The 14,785-nt window shown below is 38.6% G+C and overlaps 1 protein-coding gene across 1 annotated transcript in view; it reads right to left on the bottom strand.

The window, feature by feature from the left end:
• The window catches only part of tspan9a (tetraspanin 9a), a 187,441-nt gene extending 178,314 nt beyond the window's left edge, over positions 1 to 9,127 (bottom strand). The window contains exon 1 of the mRNA XM_055027638.1: positions 8,962 to 9,127. The gene's annotated coding sequence lies outside the window, so the exon portion shown is untranslated. The remainder of the gene's footprint in view (positions 1 to 8,961) is intronic.
• Positions 9,128 to 14,785: the final 5,658 nt, after the last annotated feature.

The following is a 14,785-nucleotide window of genomic DNA, read 5'->3' as shown; positions in this document are numbered from 1 at the left end:
ACCTCCTGGTGAAAGCAGAACCCCACCCCCAGACCAAATAGAAAAAATTAAACCACAGTTGGTGGAGCCAAGGCACATGTGGGTGTGTGGCCAAGTGGGGGTCAGTGGAGGGAGGTAATCAGGGGCTCTGGGCACTGCTGCCAACCTAACCACTTTGTTGTCATGTTTAGCCACTTTCCAGACCTTTTAGCAATTTATTTCACTCCAACAAGTAGCCAGCAACACATCTAGTGATTTTTTTTCTAAAAAACTGACTCCATAAATGTACACTTGGAAGCACAGCAGAGTGACTTGGTGCCTCAATTGTTGGCAACGGAGGCAGCCAGATACTTTATATTGCATCTGACTCTTCCACAACCACAACCTATACACACCCGTCTTGGAGCTGGATGGTGTGAGTGGTACGCTGGTGGACCGTTAATAAGAAATGCATAAAATGATCTGTTGGTGCAGATGCAATGGTGCAAACTGGCAGCAAAAAGTGAACCAAGCTGAAAACACATGAATGATGCAAACTCCAAAACACAAAAAGACAAAAGCAACAGAAAAACGCTGCAAACAAAAATACTGGAACAGGTACTATAAAACAGTAAACTCGCTCAACAAAACATAAGTCCTCCAGGCCAGTAGGGGGAGTCTGGAGTAAGTTATCTTACCTACCTTCAACGTTTCATACTTCTTGTTTTTTCTATTTGAAGCTTTTTCTCTTTTGTTTCTACTTCCTGTGATTACTGCAGTTTTTGCTGCGTTTGCTTTTGTTTGTGAGTTTAGTCTTTGTGTGTTTTGCTGTTTGCACCTTATGATACAACTGGGCCTTGAACTTAGCCATCAGATGTTGCGGGTCAGCATGCCCAGGATGATCTGCCTGCTGTTGAGTGGGTTTGAGGTCAGGACTGCATCTGCAGGCCTTTCATCCACTCCACGCCCTCCAGATGCGGATTTTTTATTTTTAGAGCTGCAACCAGTTCCTCCTGAAACTTAAAACGAAACATTCAGAAGAACATCTGGTTCTGGCCGTTAGATCTGCTTTGAGGTGAAGATTGTTACCCAACAAACAGAATTAAGGATTTTGGTGCTTGTTCTTCACATGAGAATCAATAAGCAATGATCTAAATAAATAGCTTATAGAGTTACAGCACTACATTTTGTTCATTTGTTCCCATGTTTACTACTTTACTGCCTTTTTCTGCACTGCATCTAATAACTCAGGATTTATTTCTCTGAATACATTGTATCTCTGTGTTTGTTAGTGAACACAGAAAATAAAAGTTATGATGGAGAGTTTATCAGTGCCTTGTGAAAAATGTTTTATTTTTCAAGTGTTTTTCATTTCCTGAGTTCAGATTTTGGATAGTATTTAATATCCCAAATGTCTTTGGCAAAAACAAGCAGATAACTCATGATTTTAATTCTGAGTTTCCCAAAAGTCATTTTTATTCTCTCTGTGCAGCAGGCTGATTGCTTTTTTCTGGCTTGAGCATTGAGAGTGGGATTGGTTGAGCTATATCTGGCTTTGTGTACCCGCTCCTACATGCTTGACTGAAGAATCTCATTTTGCAACAACAATGTGGACGAAAAACGCCGGTTCTTCAAAAAAGCTCTACTGGTTCATCGCACTTGATCGAAAACCATCTTTTCCTCTTAGGAAGATTCTTTTGAATGAAGGCCAACAGAAAGAAAGTGAGAGTCGCCATCTGCATTGTTAACTGAGGAGTCATTTTAAAGTAGCTGAATACATAAGCATACCAACAAATGTGGTGCTCTGAATGTTTCTCACAGATGCCTCAAACAGAAAATCATTTCCATACACGTTTTGGCTTAGAAATTCACAGAATCCACCTTCCTTTTTCTTTTCCTGGCCAGAAAATGAACTTTGCACTATAGTGACCTGTCTGGGATGCAGATGGCTTTTAATTTGAACAACTTAAAGAAGGAACAGAATGAATTTTTTAGGTGATATCGGACTTGAGACAAGTATCTAAAAAGACAGATTCAATGTTTGTGCATCGAAAAGATGCAGAATATAATTCATCTGTCCAAATCTGTCAGATGTCATTTCAACCTCTTGCACATAAAGCCGAGCAAATCAATACTAACAAATTATCCTTTTCACTGAATTGTTCATGAACCACCTCTAAAATATTCAGTTTCTTTCTCCAGTAAATCATTCAAAAATCTATCAAATTTTATTTGTATAGTACATTTCAGCAGCAAGGCATTTCAAAGTGCTTTTCATCATAACAAACACAAAAACACAAACGTGTAAAAAAAAAAAAAAAAAAGTTAAACACATTTACTTTACAAGCATTAAGAACCTCCTTTAGTTTGAAGGTTATGAAGAATACTTTCTAAGTTATTTTAGATGTTCTTGTTTCAGACTTTCCACTTTGATTTAAAGTAAAAAACAAACAGCATAAGGTTTTAGAATCTATTTTCTTTAATCTCTGCAGAGTACATTGATGAATAGCTACTAAAAGAGGCTAATCTACCCCGTGATGTAAAAACAGTGGCAACACAAGCTGGCCAACGGTAACAAGTTTCAGAAATCTAAGCAACTAATCATGAATCACTTACTGCCAGAAACCAACTGAAAGTACAATTTATAGAACAATAAAAATGAAGAGGAAGGTCCAAAAACAGTCTGCCTCATCCAACAAGTCTCTCAATCAGAGTGGATCAGGTTTAAAGAGATTAATTATCATGGTGGGGTCTCAATTTATTGAGAGACTCACTGACTTGTTTTTGATTAGACGACTTGCATGAGAGATGGCTCCGTCTTTTCCAATGAGGCTCCTTGATGCACAGCTAATCACAGCGGCTACTTCAAAGATCGCACCAAATTAAAGCTTCAGGACCTTTTTAATTCAACCCAACACCAAAGACACACAGTTCAGCTCTGAGGAGAGAAGTTGAACCAAAACAGTGGAGAAGATGTGATTCATTTCTCAATTTCTGCTTAAAGGTTATTTTCATGAGACTCATTTGGACATAAATATAACAACTGGATTTAAACAAATTCATGATACAGTTGTAACGTTTGCATTTTGATGAGAAACAGGCATGTAGAGCCATATAAAAACACCACGATGTTTCATATCCAAGTCAGGTCTTTCACTTTCATCTATGTTGGAAACTCTTATTTTGAAAGAAAGCAAGTACTACCTAGAATGCTTTGCCATGTTAACAGACCCAATGATAAACAACTATCAGCCTGTCCAACAACACTCACTGGCAAAATCAGTCCAGACGCCTCCATTATCAGGATGAATGATATTTGAAATCTTGCAGGTTTTATTTTTATATTCAGGAGGAAGATATCAAAAGAAAAGATCTACGTTCAAGGACATAAGAAGCATTTCCAAACTTATTCTCCAGATGTTAGCCAGGATGACTCTCAAACATCTCCTTTAGCACGCTAGCAGGACAAACAGACGCATGTTCAGCATTAACCAGGACAAAAATATTGCTTATTCTGGGAAACCGAACATTGTGTTCGTTCATACGAGGATGAACATACATTCATCCTGCAGCAGGGCAGGAGGAGCTGTGTGTGTTTGCAGACTGACTGTGTGTGGCAGCTGCTTCAGCTGCAGCCTCCAATTTAACTCAGCAGTTTTCCTATAAACATTGTGGTATTCAAAGCTTAATTACACACAAACAAATATAACAACTTTACTGAAAACCACCGTGAAAGGTATAAAATAGTTCTGTCCTAATAGTTAAATCCTGCAGACTGACTGAAAGTAAAGGAGATGCTGCAGCCATCTGTAAGTTCGGAGATAATTTAAGATTCTCAGTTTTGAGTCACCTCAGTTTTTATCAGCCTCTAAATTTAGTCTTCAAGGCTTTCTGCCATTAAAGCATTTGCTTCAGAAAGCTTACAACAGATCTGCAAATGAAACTCAAAGCATATTTGATGTTATTTCTGTTTATTTTGTTAAGGAAGCACAACATGAGATTTAGTTTTGTTTCTTCTACATCTAAAGGCGGGGGTCCCTCTCCGTCTTTAACACGCTTTGACTAAACTTTGTCAGATCTTTTAGTTTTTCACCGCACCTACATGATAAAGACACTGAAAGCTTAGATGTTACAAACACTCAACAAGTTGCATGATCAAAGTCCTGCTTCCAGGCACTGGAGCCATTTTCACATATAATTATGAAATTGGTCTGCAGCAGCACGAAATCAATGCTGAAATAAATGAGAAAGAAGATTTTCTACTGGCTTTAAGGCTTTAATAATGGATATTCAGTGAAAATGCACATATGGTTTCAGTTGTGAATGCTCAGGTCAGCATGTGATGAACAGGTTCATGTTATCAGTTTTCAAACTAAATTTACTAAAATGTGGACTGACATGTTTCTTCACTGTCTTTAGCTAATAACCGTCTTCATGTTGCATTTGGCTCTCAGCTTTATCCATCTGTTTGTTTCTCCTCCACTCTCTGTCTTTACATGCAGAGAAAAAAATCCTATTTTAATATTTCTGCAGTCAAACAACAAAGCTGGTTTGGATTTGTCTTCAAAAGCCCCAAAATAAAAGTATCTGTTCAGTTGCCAAAGTGACTCATCATCCCTGTAGAGCTTTTACAGCAAATTGTTTTAATCCTCTTCTCTGCTCAAAGGATTTTCTTCTGAGAAATTCTTTGTTTAAAGTTAAAGACAATAATTGTTCTGTGATTTTACCAGCCTGCTTTCTGATGTCAATACTCTAATCCTGCTTGATTCCAGCCATGTTTTCCACACTATGGAAATCATTGGGCCATGTTTTAGTATGAACATTGGTTATTGATCAGATCTGGCAGCAGAACGTCTCTTGCAGGCTCTTTCTGGGTGCTCTGCACACCCAGATGAGGAGACAGCGCGGCTGCTGCACAGCAAGCCCATGCATGCAGATGTACATGAAGGCTTAATCAGAGGAATTAGTCGTTTGCTTCTGCAACATCTCACTTGTTACAGAAGCAACAAGTCAGTGGACTTGCTCCAAGAAAAGCTCATTTCAGGGTAGAGAAGCTTTTTCTCTGCAAAACTCCAAGGAAAAACAAGAATCAGTTCAAATATTTCAGAGTCTTAAATATTTGACGAGTAAGAAAATAAGTTTTACTTTTTAATGAGGAAATTTGGACAAAATTAAATCCCCAAATCCCAGACAATTACTGTCTTTGGCAAAAGGCAAAATGTGACATGGAAATATACATTTACTTACTTATAAGAAAAACACAATTAAACTACTTTTCATAAATCAAACTGATTTTAATTAGATCTGCATTCTGCACAGGCTTTAACTTCAAATCACTTTCTCTCAGACTGAGCTCCACTGGCAGCTCTTACAGTTTAATGGCACTAAGAGGAAATGTTCAATATGGAATCACAATCCTCACTGAATGTAATATCACAAGTTTATTTGTAATATTTAGTGATTCATTGCAACCCAACTTTACTTATAAATCACTGTTTTATAGTGAAAATAAGTTCAAAATAAAACAAATCCAACAGTATTCCATAAAATGCTATATTAAAACAATACTTTAAAACGAACTGAGAGCAATTAATGCAGAAGTGAGTTAACACCAGCACCTGACAGCAAACAGCCAGAGATGAAGCCAGTCGAATTTTCAAGGGAAGTTCAGTCCAGTTTGGAAGATTATAATCAATTATGTAACATAGTTGGGTCTTTAAAAATATTTTGTCACTTGGGTTAAATTTCACTGTCTTTAATGCTCACAATTAGTAAAGATCTGAACATTCATGGAAGAAAGTTTAATCAAGCAAGGTTTAATCATGATTAACATCTTTATCAATTTTTACCAGTGGTATTGTAGTGTTATGTTTCCCTACTTCTTTACATCCACAGTTGGATCTGTTTGCAAAATAAATAGGAAGCAAACCAGTGGTTCTGCGAAACCAGACAGTGAAACCAATGAAAGTGAAATAAATAGATCACAAATCGCTATGATTTGGTCTATTTCTATTTAGAGCAGTTGGCCACGCCCACTTTTAAAAGCATTTGATTTAACACCAGGGACAATTTTATGCAACGTTTGGTCAGATAATAGATAAGTTTTGACCCCCAATTTGCATTTTTATGGAAGAAAGAAAGATATGAGAAATCCTCCAATTACAGGAATCCTTCACAGGCTTACTATAACTTTAACACATACCTGAGATTACCATGATTTTGTAGAAATATTCAATTCCCTTTAATGAAAAAATACATATTTTTGAAATCCTCTGGTTCAAGCAACACACCAGCCAATCACTTCAGATGAAGGCTCTCAACAGGAACCATAAGACCGAGCCGCCATGAAGCTGTTGGTTCAGAGCAGAGCAAAGAAAACAGACAGGAAAACAGAAGCTAAATGTGAATAATGACAGTTTTATTGTTAGTAAGGCTGAATCAGGAGCTCTTTATGTTTACGTCGGAGCTCCTCCACAGTAATGTGAAAATGCTTAACATGCTTCAAGCTGTAACTATCAGCTGAAGTCCAACCTGAAGTATTCAACATGAGCAGACCACAACTCACAAATAAACCCGACTGTAAACTACTGGTAACCATTCACATTGCAAGATGGCCATATAGGCCAGCATGTGCTGCTAGCAGTGGGCATGCAGCTGACAGGAAGGTCCACAGGAATGCAAAGCAAACTGAGTACAGGCCTGAAATACGGGCTGTGGCAGAAGCTTTAATGACAACATGAACAGTCAGAGTGAGTCAGCGGCCATGCTGTTCAGCAACCAGCGACGCTCTGCCTGTCCTGCTGCTGATTATACTGGAGGGACGGGATTACAGTGGTAGAGAAAAGGGAGAGATAACTAAATGTTGATGTAGCAACACAGATGATCCATTGTGAAGACCGGCAGAGTGCGATCTAACCAGCACAGACAGAACCGCCCCCCACCGGCCAGCAGAATGGGAACCTTCATGAAAGGACAAAACAGAGAGCAGAGCTGTGAGGCGACAGTGTGGGCCGAGGAAAGCTGAGGAAGTCAACACAGTTGGAGGGTTTACATTGTTGCTTTTGTTTACGGCCGCAGAGAATCAGGCAGCAGGTCCTGGAGGAAAACCGCTTCAGAGGTTCTGGTTTCGGTCTGAAAACAGACAAAGTTGGACGTTTGTGGAATCCCATGATGCACTTGTGTCATTAAAGCGACGCTCCATGAGGTGATGATGCTGAAAAACCCTCAGTCTTTTCATTACTGTAGCAATGGGTGCACTGATTGCAGTTTTCTGATCTTCAAATAACCTGAGCTGCCAATTCACTTTAAGGCCGATGCCAATTTTTTCTGTCTGAAAAGTGACTGAGTTGGTAAGACTGGGGTGACGACGGTTTCCTGAGCAGCATCTTACTCAGCTGTTGCATCTGCACTGACTCAGAATCTATACTTTTCATTCTCCACATTCCTGTAAACCTTCAGTGCGATCACAACTTTCATGTCAAACCCTCTGAAAATTTACATTAGAAGAAAAGTATTTAACTTTCACCAACCTGATTAAACTATTCCTCCTGCTGAAAAGCATAAGGTCTGTAAACATGACGGAGTATTTCAGTGAACACTGTTCACCAGATTTTAGTCTCAATGCTCCCCAGCATGACAGCCTCATGACACAAACCAAAAATAGAGCATCAAAACAATAATGTAGCTCTGACCAGCTGGGTTTTAGATTTCTATGGCTTTTTGCCCAGGGCGGCAGGCTGGGAGAGGCGCCTAGCAGTAGCAAATATAAGTCATCTTTCAGTTATCCCCAACTTCTCGAGTTTTCTGCAGATTATTTGCAGGTCCAGTCAGTAACAATATACTCTGTTATGAACTACCCAACAAAAGCTAAATATTAATAATAAATTTATATTTTAGCATGACCTTTCTGGGTTCTCCAAGTTGGTTTGATCCAAAAATCAGAGCACAGAAGTCACTTCATTTGCAGCTGATCTGCTCAGTCAGATGGTTTTTATGGCAACTTCAGCTCCATAAAGTACAGCGTTTATTCTTGGTGTCACACTGAATTTCAGTAAAGTCTGTCAAACAAGCACATAGACGCAGATAATGTATGTCGCTTACATACACTGCATCACCACCAACCACTTTTCTTGATAAAGTTTTGTTTAAAGAAGGAAGTAGGCATTGCGGGTGATCTGCCGAGGAATGCAATAGTTGCAAGGATGACGCCAACATATCTAGTGCTAATGCTAGCTTATCCAGACTAATGTCAGCAAAAGAAGAAGGCAGTTCACAGTCAGTAACCACCAAGGCCTGCTAGTCACTAGCCTTTCCAAAGCTAATGCAAGAGAGTCATTCTCATTTCTCAAGGCCAACTGCTCAGTTACTGGTGCTGACTTATCTGATCATATAAATCAGTAGCTAGCTTCGGAAGTAGCCAATGTTGGGTGCGCAATAGACTTAATTGTGGCTCTAAGACCACACCATACCTTACAGCCATGGAAAGTGAATGAAACATACAAAACCTGGGCACATAGAAACATCTTCTCAGAACCAAATGGAATGTTTTAAACTAAATCTAGCTGCAATATATAATGAATCAGCATATAACCAAATGAAATCTGGATTTCTGGTCAAACATCTCTGTGTCAGGCCATTATGTTCCATACTTCAGCTTCTCTATTTGACTGTATAATCAGACGGCTTTGAGCGGCTGTTTAATTGTGAGGGGGTCTCAGAGGGAGAGGCTCGCCCTGGGCCCCATTCATGCAAGAACCGCCACTGGCGATGACAACACTTCAGACAAACATTAAAACTATAAAACTCTCATTACGACAGTTTGCGGTTCTTACACAGATGCCAGTCATCGCTGTCTTATTTTATGACATTCAAATAAAGTTGATAGAAAGTGTTGAAACTCTCCAAACAAACCTGAAGAGTTTCAACTGGATCTTCATGTCAACACGACGCGCTGAAGGTTCAAATCAGCAGCCAATGCAAGCAGCTTTCAGATCAATAACTTACCTGCTTCACGTCTTTTCTTGCTCTTCGGCGCCGCTGACAGACTGAGGCGGGGAGAGGCGGCCAGCCGAGGCGGGGGAAGGAAACCACTTCCAGGGAACTTCAGCCCAGAACCTCCAGCGGTTCGGAAAGCTCAGAGTTTCTTTCCTGCTTCTTGACTTGAACAAAGTGTCCGGGCCGCCCCCTGACGGCTCACCGTGTCCGTTATCCAGAGGTTTCCAGTGGAACAAGAAGGGAAGGAAGTTTGGGGAAGAGAGGAGGATTTAGTGACCCCTACAGGCGAGTCAGGATGTTACAGGCTGGAGAACAAAACACGTCAGATGAGAATAATTACTTTGATTATCATATGTATTTAGATAAATTAAAAAAACTGCATACAAATCATTTAGTGAACAAACACAACAAGGTTTGATTATTAATTTTAGCATTTTGTCTTCAGACTCAGGTTTAAGATGAAATATAAGGGAAGAATCTGAGTTTTGATTTCTATTATGCTGTATGTAAAAAACTGAAGCTATGAAAAGTTTCTGAGTTCATATCATATATGTCTATCATATTGATCTATCAAATATATTCATATCACAGGTAATATTCATATTACAGGTGTTTAAAGAAGCTGTCAGGCTTCTGGTTTACTGCAGGGTGTAAATCAAACAGGTTTTGAACCAGAAATCAAACATAAACAGACATCAGAGTCGACATATTTGATCAGAGTATTTGGGAATTTACTCTGACTTGATTTTAAAATATCAATGATCTAAATCACTTGTTGATTATTTTTCATGCGTTACATCCTGAGTTACCATCATCGACTGTGAAGTTTTCCATAATGAGAAAGAAGCTGATTGTTCACGGTCAAATCAGAAACCTGCATATAAAGTGTCCACTTTGTTTTTAGAGGCAACGTTGAAACTCAGAGAATCATCAGTCAGTTATGTCAGTTGATTTCTGTATGAAATACTGCAACAACTATTTCTTCAACACATAATGTGTCACAACTTGTGCACGATTTAACCTTTCCTCTCAGCACTAATACATAGATCATAATAGAGCAGCACAGGTGGAGCTTGTTGAATGAATGACTTAATGAGCTGCGTGTGGCAGAGAGCCAGGCCCCAACTAATTACAGTACAGTGATAATCAGTGAAGCAATTATCAGTGCAGCTCGCTGTGACCAAGGACAAAGACAGGAAGACGCAGCACAGCGCGCGCTGCAGCAGAGACGCTGCAGCCGAGACGCTGTCTGTGCTGCTCACCTCATCACTGCTGTTGACTTTTCATGCTTCATTTCAGGCAACAGCAAGTCATTTATCATCTGTTACTAAAATTAAAAACAAAAATCATAGTACATGGAACATCAGCTTAAAAAACATCAGTTATGTTCTCATCACTGCTCTGGTTGTGTGCAGAGACAGTTGGGGAAAATGGCTGAACAGCAGGAACAACAGTTGTGAGAGATTATTACCTGTAAGGAGCTCATCACCATGAAGGCAGGTGTTGCTTGCAGTGAAATTTTTCCCTCAATCGCCTTGTTGCAGCAGGAATGCATGAGGTAGAAATCTAGGTGAGAAATAGTCTCGTATCTGATGCCTTTTCTTGTTTTACCCATTTGTGTAAAATTATGTCTTAAATCTGAGAGAAACAGAAAATTAGAGACTAGTAACTAACCACACAATGACGAAAGTTTTTTATTTGCATCAGAACTCAGCATGTGAATCCAGCCTGCTGCTGCTACAGCTGCTGCAGCTGCTGCTGCTGCTGCTACAGCTGCTGCAGCTGCTGCTGCTGCTGCTGCAGCTGCTGCAGCTGCTGTTGCTGCTGCTGCTGCTGCAGCTGCTGCAGCTGCTGTTGCTGCTGCTGCTGCTGCTGCACTCTGTCTGCCAAAAGTCAGTATAAAAGTGAAATTTTATCCCATTACTAATACACACTTTACTGTATCTTATGTGGTAGAAAAACACTGCGTAGCAAAAGAATGAAAATAATTCAAAATCCTTTTACAACATGAGCATCTAGTTTTTATAATTCAGATCAGCATTAGATTCTAAACATTGCTAAACCGTTCAGTCATTTATAAACTAGCAGTATTTTAAAGACCTGTGATGAAAACCATTCAATAAATTAAGATATTATTAAAAATCCATGTATTTTATCAACTTTGTCACTAAATGAGACACATTACATAAATTGTTTACACATAAATGGATGCTTCTATTTCTGATAATTATGATGATTTTTAATGAAAATCTGACATTTAAAATTATATTACATCAGACCAACAAAAAAGTAACAGAAAACAGAAATGTGGGCTCATGAAAAGTATGGTTATTAGCTATATAAATGGTTATTACTTTAAAAAGATACTTTTAATCTGACACATAATGTGACAGAAATTCTGATCAAATGAGAATAATTTTTTGTGTCCCTGTTGCAGCTTGGAGCTGCATGTTGGTGTAGTTCTGAGCCCTGCTGCCTTGCAACAAAAACGATCCTGAGTGAGTCATTCTGCACAGAATTCACTATGCTTCCTGCATAGGAATGCGTGTGAGGTTAACTGGTTTGTGTTCATATTTGCATGTGTGTGCAGGCTTGTGGTGAGTTGTGAGCCACAGGGCTACACCTGATGACCAGCTGCTCGGGGCGGGATGATCAGCTTTATGCATGTTGAATGTTTTTGCTCATCACTCTGACTTATGGACCCTCTCTGAAATCCTCTTACTTAGTAAATAAACGTTATTATTCCAGCATTTGATCTTGTCCAGTCAGGAGAGTTTTGTTGCAGCTGCTTAGTCATTCCACCAATGCACAGGTGGAAGATGTTCCCATCAGACAGGGCAGGTGACCTGAAAACCCAAACTCAAACATGGGTCTGCACAGAAACCACAGTCAGAAATTCCTCTTGCTCCTGATGACAGGATTCTGTTTCTAAGAGAAGCTTTTGCTTTTAGGAGGTTATGTAATTCCAGTGGAGTTGATTCCTCTGATTAATTTCTCTGAAAAGTCAAATCAAGTGATTCAGATTCAAGAATAAAACATTAAAATCCAAATTATCTGCTTTCAGTGAACAACCCCTAACAAAGAGCTGCAGTTCATTTCAGTAATAAGGCACTTTTCACATATTAAACTTCTCGTTCTTGTCTGAAACTAAATCTGATTACCAACATGCTGAAGTAGTTATTCAGCTATTTTATTCATTTCCTGTTCTGAGTAGCCAAAAAGGAACCTTCAGATAAATAAAACAGCAAATAAAACATTCAGCTGTTTTCTGGCAATAAGGTAATATTTTAGTGTCTAAAAAACGAGCTGTTTATTATGTTGAAATCATCGAGCACCGCACTGCACCCAGCAACCCAGCCACATCAGCCTTTTTTTGTTTTTATTTCTAAGAAGTTTAACCTCCAAACAGCAGGTTCTTCTTGCTCTGAAGGAGCTGAAGAACTTTAAGTCATGCACTTGCCAGATTACTGTTATCAGAAATGACATTGTGGGGCTGGCGAAGGATCAAAGCCAGAGTGAAACTTTGTCATGAATTATTAATTCACTCTTGTGCTGCTGTTACTCATCAGCTGTCAAATTAAAGCCCTTCCAACAGCAGGAGTATATTTGAATTGTCGCACATTTCACTCTAGATTTTAACAATAGAGCCGTCAACCTGCTCCGTTAAAAAAAAACACTTCCGCTTCTGTCATCACTTCCTGCTGTCATCCTTCAAAACTTAATCATTGCTCTATTGCAAACAGTGCAGACCAATGGAAAATCACAATTCATGCTGAGTTCTTCATTATGTCCAGAAAGTCCAAGCTGATAAATGCAACAAACGGGGTTTTTGTTTTGAGTCACAGGATGAAGTGATTGAAATTATTTTCATCTTCTCTCCATGGTTCCTGAACAGCAGATGAAGAACCTCTGGCTGGAACAAATGAACTGCAAGCAAATTCAAGTAAAAGTTGAAATGAGTCATTAAAGTGCATTAACTGTTGCTTCATCTCCAGATGAAGTGGAAAGAATTTCAGAAACTCCCAGTAACATCTGCTGGTTGAGCCTCGTTGATTCAGAGTGGAGAGAAATCAGGTTTGTTCATTTTATAAGATCAAGAAATCTTTTCTTTTTCACTTCATCTTTTCAGTATTTGCTCATCAATGCTAATTCATATAAATGTAAGTTATAGTACATTGTTAAATAATATATCAATTTATTCCAGTCAGCCTGCAGCTCTAACCTCCAATTCTGATCAGGAAGATAATAAATCAAAACTTTCCTCTTGTTCTTTTCTTTAACATTTAACTTTACATAATTTGGCTCAAGATATAAAATATTATTATTTTATGTTTTGTTCGGAACAGACTGAATTCCTACTTATTGTTCAACAAGCTACTTTTTAATCACGTTCTAGATAAACCATTTATTATTTGCTAAACAAGAACAAAATATCATCTGAAATCTAATTCTGAAATAAAATACTTTTCCTCACATCTCAGTAAAAATCCCACATATGCATCATGTTTGGAGCCTGTTGCTGTGTAAAAATGGGTTAATAATTCCACCAGTACCAGAGTTCAGCTTGACCTGGTGGGACTTTCACACTGTGGATAACAACATTTTAATTGACTCTGTTGGGTTCTTCCAGTCTTTGGTTCTCAGCTGGTTTTCATCAAGAAAAAGTTTTTCTGGGTTTCTGGGTTTCACTTCCTGGTCCATCACTCTTCCATCCGTTAAACAAACAAAACATCCGTCACATGTTAGAGACAGATAATTGTTCATTTCTCATTTTGGTCTGTCAGGAAGCTAATGAGCTTGATCAACGTTAGCATTTGTTTTTTCTGATAACTTTATGTTTCTAGTTTCTAATCCTGATGTACCACAAACAGCGAATAAACACAAATTCCAGCCTGAGACTTTTGTATGTAAAAAAACAAAAAAAGTTTAAAAAACATGACAATCAAAGTAATTAATTAATAGAAATGAATGCATTAAATATCTGGCTACTTTGTTTAGTCATCTGAAAAGTGAATCCAAGATTTATGGAGTTTTACATTTCTGATCCTGATGTTTTACTGTTTTCTGTCTTAAAATCCTTCCACATATTTCTCTATTTAAACTGAATATTCTGAAGCAACCTGTGAGAACAATAAAAGGCCAGGACATCACCATAATAACGTCTAATTTCCCTTTGGAACCAATCAAATATTTTTTGGGGGCCTAAAACACAAAACATTTTTCCTGTTTTAATGTCAAACAATAAGAGAATTTTTATTGTGATTTTTTTGCCTGTTTTTTCAGGCTTCCATTATGAGAGAAGCGGATATAGGTGAGTAAAAAAATCCCATCTGTTCTCAGGACGGATTTAGATCATTGATGGACGAGCGCAGGGATGTCTGTGATGCATGAACTTGTCACAAAGCTTTGCAGATATCACAGAGAAAAATGGATGATACCTAAAAATAAAAGTAGATCTAATTTCTTTCAGTCTTTTGCCTCTGCAAATGCAAAGCTGTCCTCATGACTCATCCACACTGAGCATGTCCAACAGTCAAAATATTTTCCATCTGAACCTAAAGCCTTATATTAAATTTTGATTGCAGAGCTGCAACATAGGTTTAAAAGTAAAAATCACAACAGAGACGTTTCCATGGCATCCCAAATAAAACCCAAACTGCTTTAGTTACAATGAAATATTTTTATATCCCTGTTCTTCCCATTCAGCAGTTTGTGAACAACAGGGCACCAGATGCTGGCTGCTGACGCTCCCACAGCGGGAAGATACTTTAAAAGCCATTAGAGGAACATCCATCATTCATCCAGGTGGGAGTGAAACCTGAACTCAGTGACA

This window comes from Poeciliopsis prolifica, unplaced genomic scaffold (genome assembly GCF_027474105.1).
Source record: "Poeciliopsis prolifica strain line A6 unplaced genomic scaffold, Auburn_PproV2 SCAFFOLD001, whole genome shotgun sequence".
NCBI classification, from domain to species: domain Eukaryota; kingdom Metazoa; phylum Chordata; class Actinopteri; order Cyprinodontiformes; family Poeciliidae; genus Poeciliopsis; species Poeciliopsis prolifica.
Note: the sequence above shows the minus strand (reverse complement) of the source record. Positions and strands in the feature narration are given on the sequence as shown.